General features: G+C 42.8%; 1 protein-coding gene across 2 annotated transcripts in view; it reads right to left on the reverse strand.

The window, feature by feature from the left end:
• The window catches only part of OTUD7A (OTU deubiquitinase 7A), a 131,916-nt gene extending 110,584 nt beyond the window's left edge, over positions 1–21,332 (reverse strand). For both annotated transcript variants that reach the window (XM_081170546.1, XM_081170545.1), the window contains exon 1: positions 21,194–21,332. The gene's annotated coding sequence lies outside the window, so the exon portion shown is untranslated. The remainder of the gene's footprint in view (positions 1–21,193) is intronic.
• Between the last annotated feature and the right edge of the window lie 447 nt (positions 21,333–21,779).

Here is a 21,779-nt window from a genome sequence, read left to right on the forward strand (position 1 = left end):
TGTCCAAGTGATTCTGTCGCTCTTGCTATAGTTTGTTGTAGCTTTTTTTAGTAATAAATCTCCAAAATCTTTTTTATTGCCAAATTGTCAACTTCCTTTTTTTTTTGCCAAAATTCATGCTCTTTCATATTTTCCTCATATGACTTCCTAATTTTAAAAGAAGCCCTCTTGCCTTCATTCTGTTCGTTAACCAAACTGGCATCCTCTTATAATCGTTCAAACTTTTTCCAGTCTATGATATACAATTCATTTAAGCTTTTATTACAGTGGTTTTAAAATGCTTTCAAGGATCCTAAAAGAATTGATGCTCATCACTCTCAATTTTCATATTCCCTCATTTTTAAAATCATTTCCTCTGGCATAAAGGGCAACAATCCCACAAAAAGGACCTCCTACTTTTTACACATTTTATATCAAATAATAACTGTAACCACCCCACCCCCAGTTAAACTATGGAATTTCCTACCACAAAATGTGATGGCAATAAGTAGCTTATATTAAAAGGGAACTACATTAACCTATGGAGGATAAGGCTATCAATGGTACTATGCAGGTTGGCTAGATGTTATTTTTAGGATCAGAAGCAGCATACTAGTTGTTGGGGAGCAGGGACAGAGGGGACAGAATGATGGGCTAGACTGGTCTCATCCAGCAGAACTCCTTTTCTGTTCTTAGGGTGACATTATGTCAACAAACATGCAGTTTTAATATATCATTTGTTTTAAAAATACCTTATTTTTTTTGCTCTATAAGACGCACCAGACCACAAGACGTACCTAGTTTTTGGAGAAGGAAAACAAGAAAAAAATATTCTGAATCTCAGAAGCCAGAACAGCAAGAGGGATCACTGCGCAGTGAAAGCAGCAATCTCTCTTGCTGTTCTGGCTTCTGTGATAGCTGCGCAGCCTGCATTCACTCCATAAGATGCACAGACATTTCCCCTTACTTTTTAGGAGGGAAAAAGTGAGTCTTATAGAGCAAAAAATACGGTAGTTTTATTTTGGAAGTTTTCCATAAAAAGTGGCACAGATTGGAATATAAGACAATTTCTAGCTGGGCTGATCAATTTCACCAATCTCACCAATCCACTGACATTAATGAGACTGAATGGCTGCGGCAAGAACAGGAATGGCTGCAGATCTACATCTGTGATTGTCCAGTTCATATATAACATTTCATTTCCCATGCATCTGTGTGCATGCCCAAGGTCAGCTGGCACTGTACACAAGCACAAAATTATGTGAACCAGCCATTCATCACTGTGAGAAATGCTCAGAAGAAACTTGCCCTCTTTGATCAAGGGAAAGGGAAGGAAGGAGGGGAAGGGGGAAGGACAAAGTCCTGAATACAGATCAGGGTGAAGTCTAATGTTTTTATAAGATATTTCAACTACATTTGAAGGCTCTCTGGTGCTTCCATTTGTATTTAGAAAGCAATATATTCAATGACCTAATTTAACTAAGCAAAGATTGAGAGGAGACCAAAGCTGTTAAATATGGATGTGCCATATCATTGCATCCCTAATTCACAGCACCAATAGAAAGAGATCACAGTTGTATTTTATCACCACACTCTCAAAATCAAAAATTATGATGAATGTGAAAGTGTGAATCTCAAGAACTTCCAGACTCACCAACAGTGTAAAAACCTACCCACTACTATTAAAGGGCATTTGTACTGAAAACGGTTTTTCTCCCAAACATACTACATTCACCCAGAAGAAGCAACTTTTTGACTAACTCCCATAGCCCTCGTTTACAAAAGATGTTCAATGTCCAACATGCACATGGTTCACAACTTCGTTTGCACTCACAGATTTGAAAATACGATAGGTTAGGTGGGTCACAGTAACAATTTTTTCGGTACAGTGGTACCTTGGTTGTCAAACTTAATCCATTCTGGGAGTCTGTTTGACTCCCGGAACTGTTTGCAGGAGCTTCCTGCACTCAATCAGAAGTTGCGTCAGACATGCAGCTTCCCAAAAACATTCACAAACCAGAACACTCACTTCCGGGTGTGCGGTGTTCGGGAGCCAAAATGTCTGAGTACTAAGGCGTTCGACAACCAATGTACGACTGTATTAATTTTTTTCAGTATTAAATTTAACCAAGTTTCAAAAGATTTTACATTTCCACTTCACATCAATTAAGAGATTGGTGCCACTGGACAAAATCACTACACAAATCTGCAGGCAATCAAATCCTCTAAATGCTCTCCTTGGTTCCCCCTTCTAAAAACGGTCTATTTTAGAGCCAATTACTTGTCAAATCTCTGGCCAGCCTCACTTTTACTGAGGCTGTGTTTTCAAAGCTATGCCCTCTACCGTCCTGGACAGACAATACAACAGGGTACCGAATGAAGACATAGTGTGAGCAACTGCACAGGGAAGACATCTTGCACTACTTACTACACACTGGACCCAGGAGCCGATTTCTCACCTTACCGTCCATACAGGAAAGATGTCTCCCTGGCAGAGGAGCACCTATCCAGAGCCGTCTTTCCAATTGGGCTTAGTGGTGCATTGCGCCAGGGTGCTGGCCTCTCAGGGGCGCCCCAGCAAGTGGGGGAGCTGCGTGGCTTTGCCGGTGGCCTCCCCTTTCCCTGCACACCAGCCAGCTGTGCCCCGTCAACCATATGGCTGGCGGGTGTGCAGCTTGCCTCCCAAGCCTCCACGGGAGGAGAGCGATCCCTGCAGAGGCTTGGGATAGAAGCTGTGCCCGCCCCTCCAACTATATGGCTGGCGGCAGCGGGAGCAGCAGCAGCAGCTAGGTGTGCACTCGTGGGTGCGCGCACTCTCCCATCCGTCCACACCCACAGGAGCCTCTGTGCACTCACCATGGTGGACAGCATCTACCAGACCCACTCGCTGGGTGTGGTGGCCGAGGAGCTGCCAGACCAGTACGCCGACGGCCGTGCGGCATGGGTCTGGCAGCTCTACATCGGCGACATGTGGAGCCACACCACCAAGTACAAGAACTGGCTGGTGTCACTGCTGCGTGCCCAGCGCTCCAACACGGTGCTCGATGTGGCCTGTGGCACCAGGTGAGCCACACAGCAGGAGGAGGAGGCAGTGCTGGGTGTTGGATCATGATCTAGCTTGAAGGCCTGGGAGGTTTGTGTCTCAGGGTGCTCTAATCCGGATCCACACACGTGGCAGCTGATCAGGACCTCCCCCCCACCACCATTGAAAGCACATGGCTCAATACCCTGCACCCAAGAATCCTGGGAACTACAATCCCCGAACTACAATTCCCAACGCCCTCTAACAAACTACTACTTCTCATGATTCTTTGAAGGCGCTTCAAATGCGCTGGGTGTGCTTTAAATGAAAGGAAAGGGCCCCTGTTGCTTTGTTGTGGAAGAGGCTCCCCCCCCCCCTTAGGAATATGACACGTGGGCGTGCAGCTTCCTTCCCAAGCCTCCGCGGGAGGAGAGCGATCCCTGCAGAGGCTTGGGAAAAGGTCGACAACTCTGGGAAACGGGGGGGGGGGCGGATCTTTGCACCACGGCGCCCGATATGCTTAAGACAGCCCTGGTCCTATCACTTCAGTGACTCATAAATTTGCCTTTTCTGCTTGGGTGGCCAAAAAGATCAGAAATAAGACTCTGGACAGTATAGCCATGAACTGTAAGGGAGACGCAGAGATCTAAACAGAGACCATTATTTGTGGCGTGACACCCCTTTTGCTTGTATTATTTATTGTTCAGATTTGTATGGCTAGTATTTTAAAGTATTTAAAAGTTTTTTAACTGGCTTGGATTTCCACACCAGAAAGGCAAACTGAATACATCTGATTCGTAGACAGCTGGATCGAGGCGGGTCGGGGCTGCTGATTCTTCTAGACCTGTCAGCAGCCTTTGACATGGTCGATCACGAACTTCTGGACCACCGCCTTGCCGACGTGGGGATCCAGGGCACAGTCCTTCAATGGCTGCGCTTGTTTCTCTCTGGTCGGGGACAGAGGGTGGCCCTTGGGGGGGAATTGTCATTGCGCCACTCCCTGGTGTGTGGAGTGCCTCAGGGTGCGATACTCTCCCCGATGCTTTTCAACATCTTTATGCGCCCCCTCACCCAGCTTGTCCGGAGTTTTGGGCTGGGTTGCCATCAGTATGCCGATGACACCCAACTCTATCTGTTGATGGATGGCCATCCTGACTTGGCACCAGACACACTGACCAGATGTTTGGAAGCTGTGGCTGGATGGTTATGTGGGAGCCGGTTGAAGCTAAATCCTTCGAAGACAGAGGTCCTGTGGCTGGGACGGGACGATATGGGATTGGGGGTGGGCAACTCCCATCTCTTGCGGGGGCGCAATTAGTGCTAGCACCGTCCGTTATGAGTTTGGGTGTAATCGTCGACACCTCCCTTTCCATGGAGGCGCAGATTGCAGCTATAACAAAGGCGGCATTTTTCCATCTCCACCAAGCTCCAGTTGGCTCCTTACCTCTCTCGCCCTGACCTAGCCACTGTGATCCACGCGATGGTCACCTCCAGACTGGATTATTGTAACCCGCTCTATGTGGGGCTGCCCTTGAGACTGACCCAGAAACTCCAGCAGGTGCAGAATGCCGCGGCGAGACTCCTTATGGGGTCTTCGCTGCGAGATCACATTCACCCGGTGCTATACCAGCTGCACTGGCTCCCGGTGGAGTACAGGATCAGGTTTAAGGTGCTGGTTTTAACCTTTAAAGCCCTATACGGCCTAGGACCCTCGTACCTACGGGACCGCCTCTCCTGGTATGCCCCACAGAGAAACTTACGGTCTTCAAATAAAAACATCTTGAAGGTCCCAGGCCACAGAGAAGTTAGGCTGGCCTCAACTAGAGCCAGGGCTTTTTCGGCTGTGGCTCCAATCTGGTGGAATGCTCTGTCACAAGAGACTAGGGCCCTGCGGGACTTGACATCTTTCCGCAGGGCCTGCAAGACAGAGCTGTTCCACCAGGCCTTTGGCCAAGGCAGAGTCTGACCCCCTCCCTCGGCAATCTTCGCGGAGCTCTGGCCCAATGGTTGCCAGTGGCTTGAATTAATTAATTTTATAATGAATGATTTTAGAGTGTTGTTTGTGCTGTACTTTTGTACTGTTTTATTGTTGTTAGCTGCCCTGAGCCCGGCTTCGGCTGGGGAGGGCGGGATATAAATAAAATTTATTTATTTATTTATTTATTTATTTATTTATTATTATTATTATTAGTATTAGTATTATTATCATCATCATCATTCTTAGTGTTGGTACACTCCCTTGACCTTCTTAACCATAACTATTTGCTATATAGGCAATTAATACCTGCCCTAGCCTCAAAGGGCCAACACACATCATTAGTTGAGATTGCCAATTGATTTGTTTACCATTTATCTGCAGAAGCAGCTCTCATGTGATTGCTGCAGTTCTCACAACTACAACAGTTTAGGTGTCCAATCAAAAAATCAACAGCTGCATGGAACTGTGACAAATACTAATTATTCTTAAAAACTTGTATCTGAAAGTCTTCAATGCCTGTTTTTCTTTATCCTCCTTACAAGATTCATTAAAACTTTGGTTAAAAAATTATTGTAATTATATTTATTTGATGAAATTAAGACTAAACTAATAGCTTCCTTGATCTTCAAAAATACTGTTTGATATTCAAAGCATGACTTAGTTTTACTTGAATTTTTAAAAAATCTAGGAAAGACTTTTGTGTTCATTTATTTAAAAATGAACAAATCTGAGTAAATCATGAACACTTGCATTTTTTAAATCAGTGGTATAACAACTTTATGTGCAACAACATCAAAAGTTGCTAGAGCTGTTGTTGCTCAACAAGGGGTATATGGGGTGTTGGGGGAGGGGTAGCGCCTCTGGTGGGCTCCTTCTGGGGTCGTTTGCCCAGCTTTGATCCCCACCCTGCACTGCCAGCATGCAACAGTGGCCACAATCCCAGGAATGGCTTTGATTGGCCAGTTAAACCAGGTGTGGGCAGCTGATGGGACTCAAACCCTCTGTGAGTTAGGAACTTCCCTTGCATGTGAAGACAGGCTCCATTGGATGGACTGGATGAGCCCAAGAGTAGGTCACGAAGGCAGTTTCTGCACATTAGGGCTGGCCGTTGTATCAATACATCGTCCAAATCTGTTTGAAATCCAAGGACAGGAAAATTGGCTTCCAGGTGGAAAAATCAAAACTAGAAACAGAATTGTTAGAACCCAATACTAAGAATCTGTCAAGAATGTATAACTTGTTGCTGAAATGGAATACACAAGATGAAACAGTTAAATCAGCTATGATTAAGTGGGCACAGGACATTGGTCATAACATTATGTTTGCTGACTGGGAACAGTTGTGGACCACCGGTATAAAATTTACGGCATGCAATGCTTTAAAGGAAAATATTATGAAAATGATCTATAGGTGGTACATGACCCCAGTCAAGCTAGCAAAAATCTACCATTTGCCTGATAATAAGTGTTGGAAGTGTAAAGAAACTGAAGGTACTTTCTATCACCTTTGGTGGACGTGCCCGAAGATTAAGGCTTTCTGGGAAATGATATATAATGAAATGAAAAAGGTACTTAAATGTACTTTCCCTAAGAAACCAGAGGCCTTTCTCTTGGGCATTGTCGGCCAATTGGTGTCAAAGAAAGACAGAACTTTTTTTATGTATGCTATAACAGCAGCAAGAATACTCATTGCAAAGTATTGGAAGACTCAAGATCTACCCACTCTGGAAGAATGGCAGATGAAGGTGAGAGACTACATGGGACTGGCTGAAATGACTGGCAGAATCCGTGACCAGGGGAAAGAGACGGCAGATGAAGACTGGAAGAAATTTAAAATTTATCTTAAGAAACATTGTAAAATTAAGGAATGCTAAAATGTTGAGGTTTTGGAAAAAAGGGGATTACAGCTGTAAAAGATTAAGTAAAAGAAAAGAATAAGGGAAAATTTGATAAAACCAAGGGGTAGGATTTGCTGAAACAAATTTGGAAATTGGGCTGCAGAAAGGGGAGGTATGGGGAAGTCGGTGAAGTAAGGTTTAAGAAAAAAGTATTCGAAATTATACATGTTTGTTTATGTGTTTGTTTGTATTGTGTAATGATTGTGTTCATAAAAACTGTGAAAAACCAATAAAATTTTTATAAAAAAACCAACAAATCTGTTTGAAATCCAAACCGTGGTAACAGTTTCATAATATTCAACATGGTGATACATCATGAGTCACTATGTATGTGTGTGCTACACAAAAAATCATGATCTGGGGGAAAATGCGGATCTGGTCATCACTTCTCCCATGACTCCTGCCACCCCTGTTGCTCTGTACTATAAAATACAGTGGTACCTCTAGTTATGAACTTAATTCATTCCGGAGGTCCTTTCTTAACCTGAAACTGTTCTTAACTAGGGGTGTTCTTTCGCTAATGGGGCCTCTTGCTGCCGCTGCACTGCCAGCACACCATTTCTGCTCTCATCCTGGGGCAAAGTTCTCAACTCAAGGTAACTCTTCCAGGTTAGCAGAGTTTGTAATCTGAAGCGTTTGTAACCTGAGGCATTTGTGACTCGAGGTACCACTGTAATAGTTGCAGCAGTATGTTAAAGGTAAGAAAAAATGTTTCAGTTTTAGACCCCTAAATAGCCAGGATATTACCCTGTTTACCTCTACATATTTCTATCATGATATACTGGTATATTGCAATGCTTAACTCGGGCATAGGCAAACTCAGCCCTCCAGGTGTTTGGAGACTACAATTCCCATCATCTCTGACCACTGGTCCTGTTAGCTAGGGATGATGGGAGTTGTAGTCCCAAAACATCTGGGAGGCCAAGTTTGCCTATGCCCGGTTTAACTGGTGATATATCACAATGTTGAAAGCCATACATTGCTCAGCCCTGCTGCACGTGCTATAGAGCGAAGTGAGGGCAGAGGCGGCTCGTCGCCCTGGGAAAGTAGCCCGTCTAGGAAAAGAAAAACTATTATCCAAAACGTCCACTGCTTTGTGGGATGTCTTTGGGAGAAGAAATAGCTCAACACAAAGCCAATCCCTAAGGGGGTTGGATGGTGCCCTGCATGCCTCCTTCTGGGCACTCCTGCAAAGCTAGTGCCAAACATCTTGCTCTGCTTTCCTGTGGACCACAGCAGTGAGGACCCTTGTCCTCTGGGCAGCCCAGCACCGCCATACACACCACCCGGGCCTGGATTCTGGGGAGGTCACTTGGGGGTTGCTAACGCAGCAATTTGACTTCACCCCCAGAGGCGGACTCCGCTGTCTCTCGACCTAAGCCTGTGTATATAACAAAAAGATTGCCATTAAAAAATAAACAAGTAAAGCCTCACCACAAAAATTATTATTATTATTATTAATTAAATTTATATACTACCCTTCATCAAAAGAATAAAATAGTACAGTGTATCCCCAACGCTGCAGTGCATCCTTATCAGGACAGGCTTCTATGCCCTAGATTCCTCTCTTGTTTTCTACGTGCAGCTCTCACTTCTACCACATGGAAGGAAAAAATCGGGTCTAAATAAACTAGAAGTTGGTAAGGGAGTGTGTGCCTAAGAAAGACTAAGGGCAGCTGAGCCATGGGATTTCTAAAGCATCTACTGTATGATGAAAAGGAGGAAGAAAGGATGAACCAACCTCCTTGACCCCCTAGCACCTTGAAGGTAGCCTGGTGGTTAGCATTAAGGTCTTTTGATTTGCTGAAGAGGGAACTTTTCCATTGTTGTACAATTTGCAAACAAATGGTTTGCAAACTGGGAGGAGTTAAATTGATTGCTTCTCTCTTGCAGGAGGGGAGGGGGCGGGGAGCACCCTGCTTTTCACCTCTCCCCTTAAAGACCAATCTGTGCAGGTAGTTTGCAAGCGAATGGATTGCTTCTCTCTTGCAGGGTGGGGGGAGCAGGAGGGGAGATAAGGCTGTTCAAAGAGAAAATTATAGTTTTGCAGTGTGGGAAACAACCTCTAAACTGGCACACATGCTATAAAATTGAATCTTTGAGAAACAGAATAAAGGGGGATGTAATTGTATGATCTTTTAAGTGCAAGGGATGCCAGGATGACCTATCAATGTTTTGTAATTCAAATTACAAGTGATCAGTATTACTTGCATTTCTTTATTGGAAGTGAAAAATGAAATAAAGAAGTGCCTCTTCTTAAGGAAACTCCATTTTTTTTATGTCAGAAGAAATGATATGTTAGGGTTTGTATCAGCCACCTATGAGGGTTTTCATGCTAAATCCTAGTTATCAATATAAAAGGGTAGCTTTAAAAAACAACAAGAATGTGCAAACATTTCCCAAAGATTTCCTCCCATCCACATTTATGGAGTTAATACACTATAGCTGCAATGGTAATTTGGGTTGGGGGCAAACCTTCAAAGAAACCAAGGATTTTGAAATGGTGGAGCATCACCCTTCTTTTAAAAAGATTTGCAGGAGTGCTCCTGTACCATTTAGCAGTGGTGGCCAAACTCGGCCCTCCAGATGTTTTGAGACTACAAATCCCATCATCCCTAGCTAACAGAACCACTGGTCAGGGATGATGGGAAGTGTAGTCCCAAAACATCTGGAGGGCCGAGTTTGGCCACCACTGATTTACAGGGAAGGGCCTTGCTTTACAGAAATAAAAACATTCGCATTTTGCAAATAATCATGTGGACATGAGTGGACACAGTGAGACAATGTCCCTCACTGACAGCTCCACCTATCAGAGAAGCTGTGACTCTACAAAATGCAGAAGAAAAAAGGTTCACCTCAGTGAGAGCCAGTGTGGTGTAGTGGTTAGAGTGTTTGTAGGTCTACGACCTGGGAGACCTGGGTTCAAATCCTCACTCAGCCATGAAGTTCACTGGGTGTTACTGCCCTATACATGCCTAAATTTAAGTTCCACTGTATAACCTGTTTTGGTATGGCTGGTTTCAACTCTCCAAATACCATAAATTGCAAAAAAACAAAACCAAACCCAAATAAATTCTCTATGCAAAGTTGTTCACAAATTTATAAAAATACAGGTTTTTGAAAACATCCTGCTCTAATTAAGTAAAAGAGGCTTGGTTTTTACTTTTGCTAGAATGAAACTGTAGTCACATCTCTTCTGGACTGCTTTTCCACTTGATTGCTTCTTTGTTCTAAAATAACTTGTCTTTTGTGCACAGCGCTTATTCCATCTTCAGCTAAATCCCACACCTTTTCTTCATTTGCTTTTCTAATTGAGTAAAAAATATATATGCCTAGCCATATCATTGTGGCAACTGAAACCTAGGTTTAAGATGCCATTTGGCATCTAGCTTTATATCTCAGTTTCTAACATTGCTTGTAGTGTAATCCTATTCCAAGTAAAAGTGTATAGGATTGAAGCCTTCAACTGCTTAGTTTGGCCCTTAACATTTAAGTGGGAAGTTCAGAGAAGTCTCCCTTAAGAATTAAAACTGAAACACATAAAACAGAAGATGTGATTTTTAAATCAACTTCATAATTTCCAAATTCTTAGAAGCTAGCAAACTGCTTAAATTCTCAGGGTTTTGCAATTTATTATTCACCTTCTGAAATAAATCAAAGTTCCTGAGGAACACTTATAACCTATCCCAGGTAAACTAGCATTAACAGGGCCTTTTCATTTTTCAGGGAAGTTGAATTACTAAGCTATAATTTTGAAAAACATGGCCATCTGACCGTCTCCCCATGTGTTCTTGATCAGGATGGGGATTATCTAGAGCTGAAGATAAACAATAACAAAAAATAGGTTTTTTAAAAAACTCTTATTTTTCAATCATATTTTTATTCTGCATTTCCATTCAGAGAAGAATGTTGAAATGCATTGCATTCTAAAAGCACACACGTATACACTAAAAACCAAATACAGTACCATTGTGTCTTGTGCAGGGGTTACAATTCGGGGATGGTCCATATACACAAAAACATGTATACTGAAACCTTGGAATGGCCCTGTGTGACCATCCTTACCTTTCTGGAGCCGCGTGCTGAGCGGACCTTGCTCCCTAAGGAAGGCAGATCTCACAGTGTCATCCATGTTCCTAAAAGATCTCGCAAAACCCTCCAAGATTCTCGGAAGCAAACCTGAGAACTTAAAAGCTCTTTCTGTGTTAAAAGAACCCTGAGCAAAATGAGCTTTTAAGCTTTCTGTGCATTTAATTTGTGTGATTTCAACCGGCCAGATTTCATCCATATAAAGTTGAAATCACATGTGTTAAATGTGCGTAAATTGCAATTGTACTGTAAATCCAATACGCAAATTCATCTCATCGGGGACACATAAAGTCTCAATGTAAATCATCACAATTATTTTCATCACATGGGTGGGGCATATTCATTAAAACAAATAACTATTGAAGGTCTAACACTATGAGATAATTAGAAAATTCTCAACTTGTGACATGCTTTCTCCACTGGCAATGATCATATAGACTCACCCTAGGATTGGGTGAAAAGGAGCAGCTGTGGGACAAGCTGTTGCTACTACTGTGTATCCTCTGTACCTGGTGTTTTCCTTTTGTCTGCTTTGACCAGTTACGCTACAATCACTCTTTATTTCCTTCCAGTTGTAATATCAACTATTTAATTAACAACACACACACATCCCGCGATGACTGCATTTTCTAACTCCAATATTCTGATGGCCCCTGGAGACCGAGACTGCAGGAAAGAAAATGAGTAGAGTTCCCCAAACACCAGCAAATGGGAAAGTATTTTTCAAAATGCCATCCTATAGACAATTTTCATCACAGAGAAGAGGACTGAAAGGCATTCACTACAACTGAAAATTAAAGTGAACACAAAATACTTTAAGCAGGAAGAATTGCGGATCTCAGTAAGTACAGTCATTTCCCAAAGGCCTCCCTTATGAAGGAAGGAACTATGAGGTACTACAGTTAAATGAGATGCACATTAGTTAGGCAGACTCCCTGTAGCAAAAAGTGCCCTCTCTCCTTCCCTTGAATGAAGCAACAGAATACCGTATTTTTTGCTCTCTAAGACTCACTTTTTCCCTCCTAAAAAGTAAGGGGAAATGTGTGTGCGTCTTATGGAGCGAATGCAGGCTGTGCAGCTATCCTAGAAGCCAGAACAGCAAGAGAGATTGCTGCTTTCACTGCGTAGCGATCCCTCTTGCTGTTCTGGCTTCTGAGATTCAGAATATTTTTTTTCTTGTTTTCCTCCTCCAAAAACTAGGTGCGTCTTGTGGTCTGGTGCGTCTTATAGAGTGAAAAATACGGTAGCTTTCCCAAGATGTCTAGAGAAAGCTCCATGAGCCAATGCTGCTTTCTTTAAAAACTTTGGTACATTCCATTCCAAATCTCTTTCAACTAACACCATTTCCTTTCAGCAACTTGCACTACACAATTTTGTACGCTACATTTTTCAAAAGGATTAAATGACACTATTACTGTTTAAACAGCATAACCAGGTAAATGGTGCTTTATAAAGTTGCATAAACAAAAAAAGAAAAAGACAAGATCCCTGCCCCAAAAGGTTTGCTTATACAGCACAAGAGGCTTCTAAATAAAAATACATTTCTTGAGATCTTAGCAATCTAAGGGTTCTAGGGTTTGCCAACTAACATCTGCATGACCACAGGTTCCTCATCCCTGCTCTGCTAAAATTTATTTACTTAAATCTATTTTTAAGCTAAGGGACACGGGGGGCGCTGTGGTCTAAACCACCGTGCGGCTTGGACTTGCCGATCGGAAGGTTGGCGGTTTGAATCCCCGTGACGGGGTGAGCTCCCGTTGCTTGGTCTCTGCTCCTGCCAACCTAGCAGTTCGAAAGCACTTCAAAGTGCAAGTAGATAAATAGGTACCGCTCTGGCGGGAAGGTAAACGGCATTTCCGTGCGCTGCTCTGGTTCACCAGAAGCGACTTAGGCATGCTGGCCACATGACCCGGGAAAAATGTCTGTGGACAAACGCTGGCTCCGTTTGCGACTGGACTTAACTGTCAGGGATCCTTTACCTTTACCCTTTTATTTTTAAGCTACTGATTTAAACATTTCCAAGCAGTGTTCAAACAATACAAATCAACATAAACACAGTAAAATATCATAAAACAGTTAAAAACAGAATTCTAGTGATAATCCTAGGAATCGGGGAAACTGCACAAACAGTATTACAAGACCTCTGAAGCAAACAACTGATAAAATTTCACATATGGCAGAGGGAAAGGCATTCTAAAGTGCAAGGATAAAAGCAGAAAATGCTGTTAATTGGTAAGATGTTCTGTTTGAATGGAGCAGCACTCCCCCTGGATGGAGCAGGTTCACTGTTTGTGGACACTTATCAAGAGTCGTCATCGGAGGTCTAGGTGGCAGGTACAGCCTTTCACTAGATAGGCCCATTCCTGGACTGCTAGCTGAAATCCATACTTCAGTGACCTCATGTTTGGATTATTGCAATGCGCTCCACATGGAGCTACACTTGAAAATGGCCCAGAATCAGCAACTATGACAGAATGTGGCTGCCAAGTTATTAACTGGTTCAATGAGGTAGGATCACCTTACAAAGTTCTGCAACGCCTGCCTGTATGCTACTAGGCTTGATATAAGTATCAATGGTGGTTTGCAAAATGATATACAGCTTGGGGCCCAAATATCTGCAGGAGTACCTCCTCCACTATCAACCAATTCAAAACCTAAGGGGGTGGGGGCTCTGCTTGCATTCCCCACCAAGTCTGGGGTTGAAGGGATGTATAGAAAAGCTTTATCTGTTTTAGGGTCCCAACTCTGGAACGATCCACATTTAGAAGTGTATCTGTCCCACACATAGTTAGGTTTCATACACCAACTGAAAACATTGTTATTTGCTCAGGCTGCCACAATCTGAAAAATAAGTGGATGGCTCCTTATCAGAAAATTACAAATATTTGTTTTAAATGATCAATTAAAATTCTTAAAGGTGCTGTTTTGTTTCGTTTTATATAATTTTAGTTTACTGTATTGTATAAAACATTTTGTATATTTTATATGATTGATGTTCATTGTCCTTGACTCATTTTAAGGACAGCAAACAAATAAAATAATGTAAAAGTGCACTTTGCTCCTCGCCCACTCTTTTCATCAGTGTGCCAGGAGCTACAGCAGCATGCAAACCAGCATTCGTTACTTGCTTGTCTTCCAACAATCCTTGAATTAACATTGTGGTTTGTTAGCAGACAAACCATGAGTGCTGCTTCTCAGTGGGCTGAAATGGAACAGGGGAGCAAAGCATGGTCTTTCTCACATGGTCTTGCTCAAATTAAAACAGAGCTTAATTAAGCTGTGGTTCAATATGACATGACCAATATCTCAATCTAAAAAGTCTTTTAAAAATTGAAAAGAAGAAGGGAAGCCCCAGCCTTCAATTATGAAAGATTCACTGACCAAGTTCCAATCTTCCTCCTTAGAAAAATACAGATTGCTGCTTTAGCTGCTTTCTACCAGCTCTTTTGAAGAATGAATTTTAAAACCACTGATTTTTCATTTTAAAGCATTAATTCATTTTACTTAAGGCAACACAGTAAAGCAAATTCTTATTAAAGTGGGGCATTCAATAAGATGGAAAAATTAGAAAATTCCCCCATCCGGCACCATTCAGATGCAGGCCTAAAAGTACAATAAGGTTATTACACACAATATAACATATTTTTAAAAATTCTTATACTATACACTTGCAACTCCATCACTAATCATTTGCACTGGATAAACCACCTACAACTTCAGGACACCATATTTTGTGATGTGCTATCATAACTGTGGGTAAGGACCTAGGAAGAGCCCTGACCAACCAGATACCTATTGGAAGCTTACAAGTAGGATGCCGTGGCATTCTGCCCACTGGTGAGTCCTACTTGAGTATACAACTGGTATACAGAGGCATACGACCTCCAATAGTGGAGAGAGAACATATTCAGCATAGGTAGTAGAATCATAGAATGGTAGAGTTGCAAGGGACCCCAGTGCAGGGATCTCAGCTAAAGCCTCCATGACACAGGGCCATCCAAACTTTGCTTAAAAACCTCCAGTGAAGGAGAGCGCACAAACTCCCAAGGGAGTCCATTCCACTGCCGAACAGCTCTTACTGTCAGAAAGTTCTTTCTGATGTTTGGTCGGAATCTCCTGTCTTATAACTTGAAGCAGAAGACAAGCTTGTTCCCTCTTCCATGTGGCAGCCCTTCAGATATATGAAGATGGCTATTGTATCTCCTCTCAGTCTCCTTTTTTCCAGGCTAAACATCCCCCGATCCTTCAAGTGCTCCTCAGAAGGCTTGGTTTCCAGACCCTTGATCCTCTTGGTCACCCTCCTCTGCACACTTTCCAACTTGTCTATACTCTTCTTGTCCATATTCTTCTTAAACTGTGGTCTGACCATGGAGGAATGGAGCAGTACTAATACTTCCCTTGATTGTAGTTCTTGATAGCCGTATTTATTATTTGATTATTTATTCTATGTATTAAATTTATATCCCACCCTTCCTCCCAAAAGGATTCCAGAGTAGCAAACACACAAGCAGCAAAACAAAACATCTTAAAGAAACTAAAAACAATTCCAATACAGATGCATACTGGAAAAGATCTCCCATTACAGTGGTACCTCAGGTTACATACACTTCAGGTTACATACGCTTCAGGTTACAGACTCCACTAACCCAGAAATATTACCTCGGGTTAAGAACTTTGCTTCAGGATGAGAACAGAAATCGTGCTGCGGCAGCAGTGGGAGGCCCCATTAGCTAAAGTGGTGCTTCAGGTTAAGAACAGTTTCAGGTTAAGAACAGACCTCCAGAACGAATTAAGTACGTAACCAGAGGTACCACTGTATAATGCTTGTGGAAAGAGGAAGGCCTTCAGCAGGTGCTGAAAAGACAACGAAGGCAGCACCTATCTATTATTTAACAGGAGGGAACTCCAAAGGGGAGGTTATAGAGCACCAAAGACTCGATTCTTATATTGTGCACAAGGGACCTCCTGAGAAGATGGCATTTGCAAGAGACCCTGATCCTCCATTAATTTGTCTAAAGCCATCCAAGTTGGTGACCATCACTAAATCATGTGGCAGCAAATTACACAAACTATGTGCTGTGTGAAGAAGTACTTTATTTTCTTCTTCTTTGGATGGCCCTGTGATGAGAGAAAGAGAAAAACTTCTCTATATCCATTTCTCCACACCAGGAATAATCTTATGCACCTCCTTTATGTCTCCTTTTACTTCCCTGTTTTCTAAACCAAATGTTATCACATATCCTCATAGGAGAGTTGCTCCCATCCCATGATAATTCTTGTTACCCTCTTCAGAAACTTTTCCAGTTCTACAATATCCTTTATGAGGTGATGTAACTAGAACTATGTTCTGTATTTGAAATGTGGCTGTATAACAGGATTGTGATAAGAAAAGGAATATACTGCTTTCCTAATTATGCCTAACAGGGAATTCACAGCTGGGTCAACATCATGACTGAGCTATCCATTATGACCTCAAGCTCTTGTTCCTCTTCATTCACCAGGGGCATCCCAATGTGCATCACTTTACATTTGCTTACACTGAATTTCATTTGCCATTTTACTGCTGGGCCTCTACACAATCCCTTTTTGCATTAACCACTCTGAACAATTTTGTATCAGCAGCAAGCTTGGTTATCTTGCTGCTTACCCTAACTCTAGGTCATTTATGCACAAGTTAAAAACCATGATAGGTCCCAATATCAATCTTTGAAGGATTCCATTTTCAACATTTCTCCATTGGGAGAACTTTCCATTGAGTTCTACTCTCTGCTTCTCCATTTATCCCACGACTGCTAAGCTTACACAGGAGTCGGGTGAGGTACTTCAGTCTTAGGATCAGCCTCCAAATAGAAAATGAAAATGGTATACAGGTGGTACATGACTCCAGTTAAGCTTGCTAAGATATATCATTTGTCTGATAATAAATGTTGGAAGTGCAAGGAGGCTGAAGGAACATTCTTTCACCTTTGGTGGACCTGCCCAAGAGTGAAGGCCTTCTGGGAAATGATCTACAACGAATTAAAAAAGGTGTTTAAGTACACCTTTCCTAAAAAACCGGAGGCCTTCCTCTTGGGTATTGTCGGCCAAAAGGTGCTAAAGGAGGATAGAACGTTTTTTATGTACGCTACCACAGCAGCAAGAATTTTGATCGCCAAATATTGGAAGACTCAAGATTTGCCCACACTGGAAGAATGGCAAACGCAACTGATGGACTATATGGAGTTGGCCGAAATGACTGCCAGAATCCGAGACCTGGGAGAAGAAGCAATGGAGGAGGACTGGAAAAAATTTAAGAACTATTTGCAAAAATTTTACAAGTTATATGAACTATAAAAGATGCATAATTTGAAATACCAGCCCCAGCAATGAGAGCGTAATATATATGAAATTGGATAACAATATTGAAAGAACCAAAGTTTAAATGTTAAATATAATAATAGGTTTTATTTTTAGAGTAAATGGATAATAAGGGATTTAAACTTAAATTGCAATTGAAAGTATAAAGCAACACATGAAACAAGATTATAATTTGCTGACAAATTTATTGTTAAGAATGCATTGTGCGGGAGATGTGGGGAAGTCCGATAGAAAGATGAAATAAGCTGTTGAAAAGTTATACTTTTTTCTTTTTCTTCTTTTGTCTTTTATATTCTTGTTTCTCTTTTTTCTGTTTATGTCTGGAAAAATGTAATAAAAACTTTAAAAAAAAACAAATAGAAAAGAAGCCTGTGAGGTCATTACTGGTCCCATTTCACCATTCAGAAAAGCACTAGGGATGGAATATTTATGGCTGGAGTGGAAAGTAAGCCCAGCCTTCTTATACTATAATTTATCCACTCAAGTCTGGCTGAAGAGGGACTGGAATAGAGATCTTTCCATCACTACATAATGAAAGGGCATAAGTAAAGGAATGCTCTCTCCTATTCAAACCTCCCAAGGATGTGTTGGAGAGTCCCAGCCAGTGTTCACAATTAGCTGGGCACGTTTTGCAACTGCCGTGGGTCCAACTGCAACCTGGAGATACCTGGATGCCAGGTTGGCAATGGACATCTCCACCTGGCTGGCCCCTCTTCTTTCTTAAGCAGGTAAGCAGAAGAGCTTATTTATTGCATTTATATCCCACCTTTTCCTCCAAGGAATACATGGTTCTCTTCCCTCCTCAGTCAATCTCTACAACGACCCTGTGAGGTAGGTTAAGAAGTTGTGACCGGCCCAGTGAGCTTCATGACTGAGTGGAGATTTGAACTCTGATCTCCCAGGTCCTAGTCCAACACTCTAAGCACACTGGCATCTGCTATGGGGCAGCTCTATAAATTAAGTAGATAAATAAATATGGGAAAAGCAAAATGTCACTTAGAGAAGCATCTGAAATATTTTCCTTGAAACTTGAATTTGTTTTATTTGGGATTGTTTTATTTGATTTTTAATGTGTTGGTATAGAAATGAAATGAAAAATAATTATAACAATAAGGCTCATTGTGGGGGAAATGGCACCTAGACATTCTTCTGTGGCAACCGTAACCTAGGTTTATGGCGCCATTTGGTAATTACCTTATATATTTGAGTTTCTAACACTGGCCACAGCTCCAGACTCCTTCCATATGAAAGCTTAAATGTTATAAACAGAGACACAAAGAGCTAAGAGGGGGTGTTATGCGACTATACTTTCTATGAAATACAACTGTAATTTCTAATGGACTCTGCTTGCTTCATAACAATCATCACTGCAGACCATTAAAGCCATATCAATAACTGAAAATGTGTCATTTAAAACAAAAACAAAATTATTAATGTAATATCTGAGAAAATGTTTATCTCTACCACAGTTTGAAAGTTTATTTCATACCACCAGATTGAAAAATGAAGATACAACAACTTCCTTCTGTCTGACACCCAAACATGCTGGTGAGAATCAGTCCTATTGGTCTAACGAAAACAAATACAAATGATAAAATACAGATTTCCCCTCAGCTTATTTTCTTAGGCTGCAATCCGACAACCTACCTCAGAGTAAGCACCACCAAATTCAATGGGATGTACATGCTCCTTAAAACAAATACCTGTAACATATAAAAGCCTTCTGACAGACTAAATTAAATGCCTCCATTGCAACTCAATGTATCTCCTTCTTGCCCCAAATATCCTAGCTATAGGACAGATACATGAATACTGTCTGACATAAACAGACAGCAGAAGTACAATCATAAAGCACTCCTACACATTTACTCAGAAGCAAGTCTCAATGAGTTTAATGGAGCTTACTCTGAAGTAAGCAGGTACAGGATTATAGGCATGATGTGCATGACACGAATAGACAGCACTGCAAATAAAGAAGAAGACAAAACAGAAACACACATTGCACTTAGAGATACATACAGTGGTACCTTGGGTTACATTTGCTTCAGGTTACAGACGCTTCAGGTTACAGACTCCGCTAACCCAGAAATAGTACCTCGGGTTAAGAACTTTACTTTGGGATGAGAACAGAAATCGTGCTCTGGTGGCGCGGCGGCAGCAGGAGGCCCCATTAGCTAAAGTGATGCTTCAGGTTAAGAACAGTTTCAGGTTAAGTACGGACCTCCTGAATGAATTAAGTACTTAACCCGAGGTACCACTGTACTTCCATTACATTGCAAAATACTTATGCACGTGGAGGTCAAATTCTGATCTCATTACTAAAAAAAAATATTAAGAAACAATATGATCAATTTGCACTGAAAATAATTTTAAAAATCAAAAGAGCAAGTAACATTTTTTCTCGTCTGCTATATTTTTAGACTCAAGATTTCTTGTTCCTCTTCATAATACCAGTTTTAACAGAGTGGGAAATGAGCCTGAGAGGCACCTTGACACCAGTAATGAGCCAGGACCCAATTCATATCCTCCAGGACAAAAGCCAAACCACTATATTCACTGGCCTACCAGAAGCATCTCACAAGGGTCAAGAGAGAGAGAAAGAATTGAGAGTCCTCTACACTGCACAATTGCCCACCATACCTTTTGCTAGAGAGACGTTATCTATATACATTAACAAATATTAGACATGAATAATTCTAGATTGAGTGCAAAACAAGCAAACATTTAAGTACCAGTTTATTTAAGAGTTAAATAAAATTTCAAGATATAAAAACAATTGAGTTCTCATATAGAATGGACCTACTTTTTTCATATTGCTAGGGTGAAAGAATGCTAGCCTCAACAGCTAACTGGTTAAAACCAATCATGTCTTCAGTTGTTTCATGCAGAACTACCCAGACCATTCCAAATATCCAGTCCATAATTTAAGCATTCTGAAATACCCTTTTTAAGGCACATATTAATTTTGTTCTAATTTATTGGCTATTTGCATTTAATTGTATGCCACAGGCCCAGGTTAAGTGTTGCTAATTACGGCACTGTTGGGGGGGGAGAGAGAAAGAAGAGGCTGATGAAGACACAAGAGTTCGTTACAAGATGACATCATCGGCCCTGGCCAAACTGAAGGGTCAAGTGACAACATCTTTTCCCACACTCTGTTGCCAGAGTACCACTGAAGACCAAAGAGCCCCGTGCCATTTCTGTAGCAAATAGGACCATATTCCTTTTCTGTGAAGCCACATATCCTCTTGTGGCGTTACTATGGCGTGTGGTGGGAAGCTACGGCACAGGCTACCACCCCAGCCTTCGGCTTCAGGAGGGTCTCCATAGAAACATCTACAGGTGTGACATTTCTGCAGTGATCCAGTGACACTTTCAAAGAAATCATAATCATGCCAAAGCACACATGCACACAAAACCAAAAACCCAGTTTCCCTCTTAGCTGCTGTTGCCGATGCATCACCTTCGACAGGCACATGATAGCTCATTGCACTCTGCTCCCCCCGTTCCTAACTGTCAGATGCTTATTCACGCTGATCCTTGCCAGGTCGTCTTTTGCAGGCAGCAGAGGGAGGCAGAGGAAGAGAACAGTATACAACCCATGTGCATATGTGGATGGGGACCCACACATATCAGCACCAACGCAACGGATGTGCAGGCAACTAGCAGCAGGATGGCCTAGCAGCCTTTCTTTGCCAGTGGCCCCCGTCACCTCCACTATACGGAGGGTGTTCTCAAATGCTGGGGAGCCATGATCAGTCCAGCAACCTACTAGATACACCCCCCAAACACACACCTTGGTACATCACCCATTTATTTGTTCGTTGAAAAACCAAGCCGGGTCCAGCCGACTCTGGCTCTTTTCCCTTACCTGCTCCTCCTCGAGCCAAGCTCCAGCATCCCGGCTCAGGAAGGCATTTCCGAGCAGCTGCGAGAGGCGGGCGGGGGGGGGGGGGAGAGAGAGAGAGAGAGAGAGAGAGACGGAGCTTCTGCAATGCAGACACTGCCTTCTTCCCCTCGCAAACCTCGGGCGGGCTTCGCTCTCTGCTGCCCTGTCTCTCTCTCTCTCTCTCTCTCTCTCTCTCTCTCTCTCTCTCTCTCTCTCTCAGATAAAGGCGAGGCGAGCGAGGAGGAGAGGAAAGGAGCGGCGGCCGCGAAGGAGACCCCCCGCCCGCCCGCCGCCGCCGCCGCCCTCCGCTCGGGGCCCCGCGCTCGCCTCCCCCGCCGGGCGGCTGCAGCTGCCGCCTCCTCCTGCTCTGCTGCTGGGCTGGGCCGCGAAGGAAGGCCGGCGGGGGCGACCCGGGAGGCTGCGCCCGAGGGAGGAGACGCGCCAGCGCCGCCGCCGCCCGGTCACCTGCCTCCAGCCCGAGGGCAGAAGCCCAGCAGGCGCCCCTCCTCACCTGCCGCTGGCTGGCCGGCCGGCCGGGGCTCCACCCGTCACGACCAGGATGCCGCCG

Source organism: Podarcis bocagei, assembly GCF_964188305.1.
Source record: "Podarcis bocagei genome assembly, chromosome: 14".
Taxonomy (NCBI): Eukaryota; Metazoa; Chordata; class Lepidosauria; order Squamata; family Lacertidae; genus Podarcis; species Podarcis bocagei.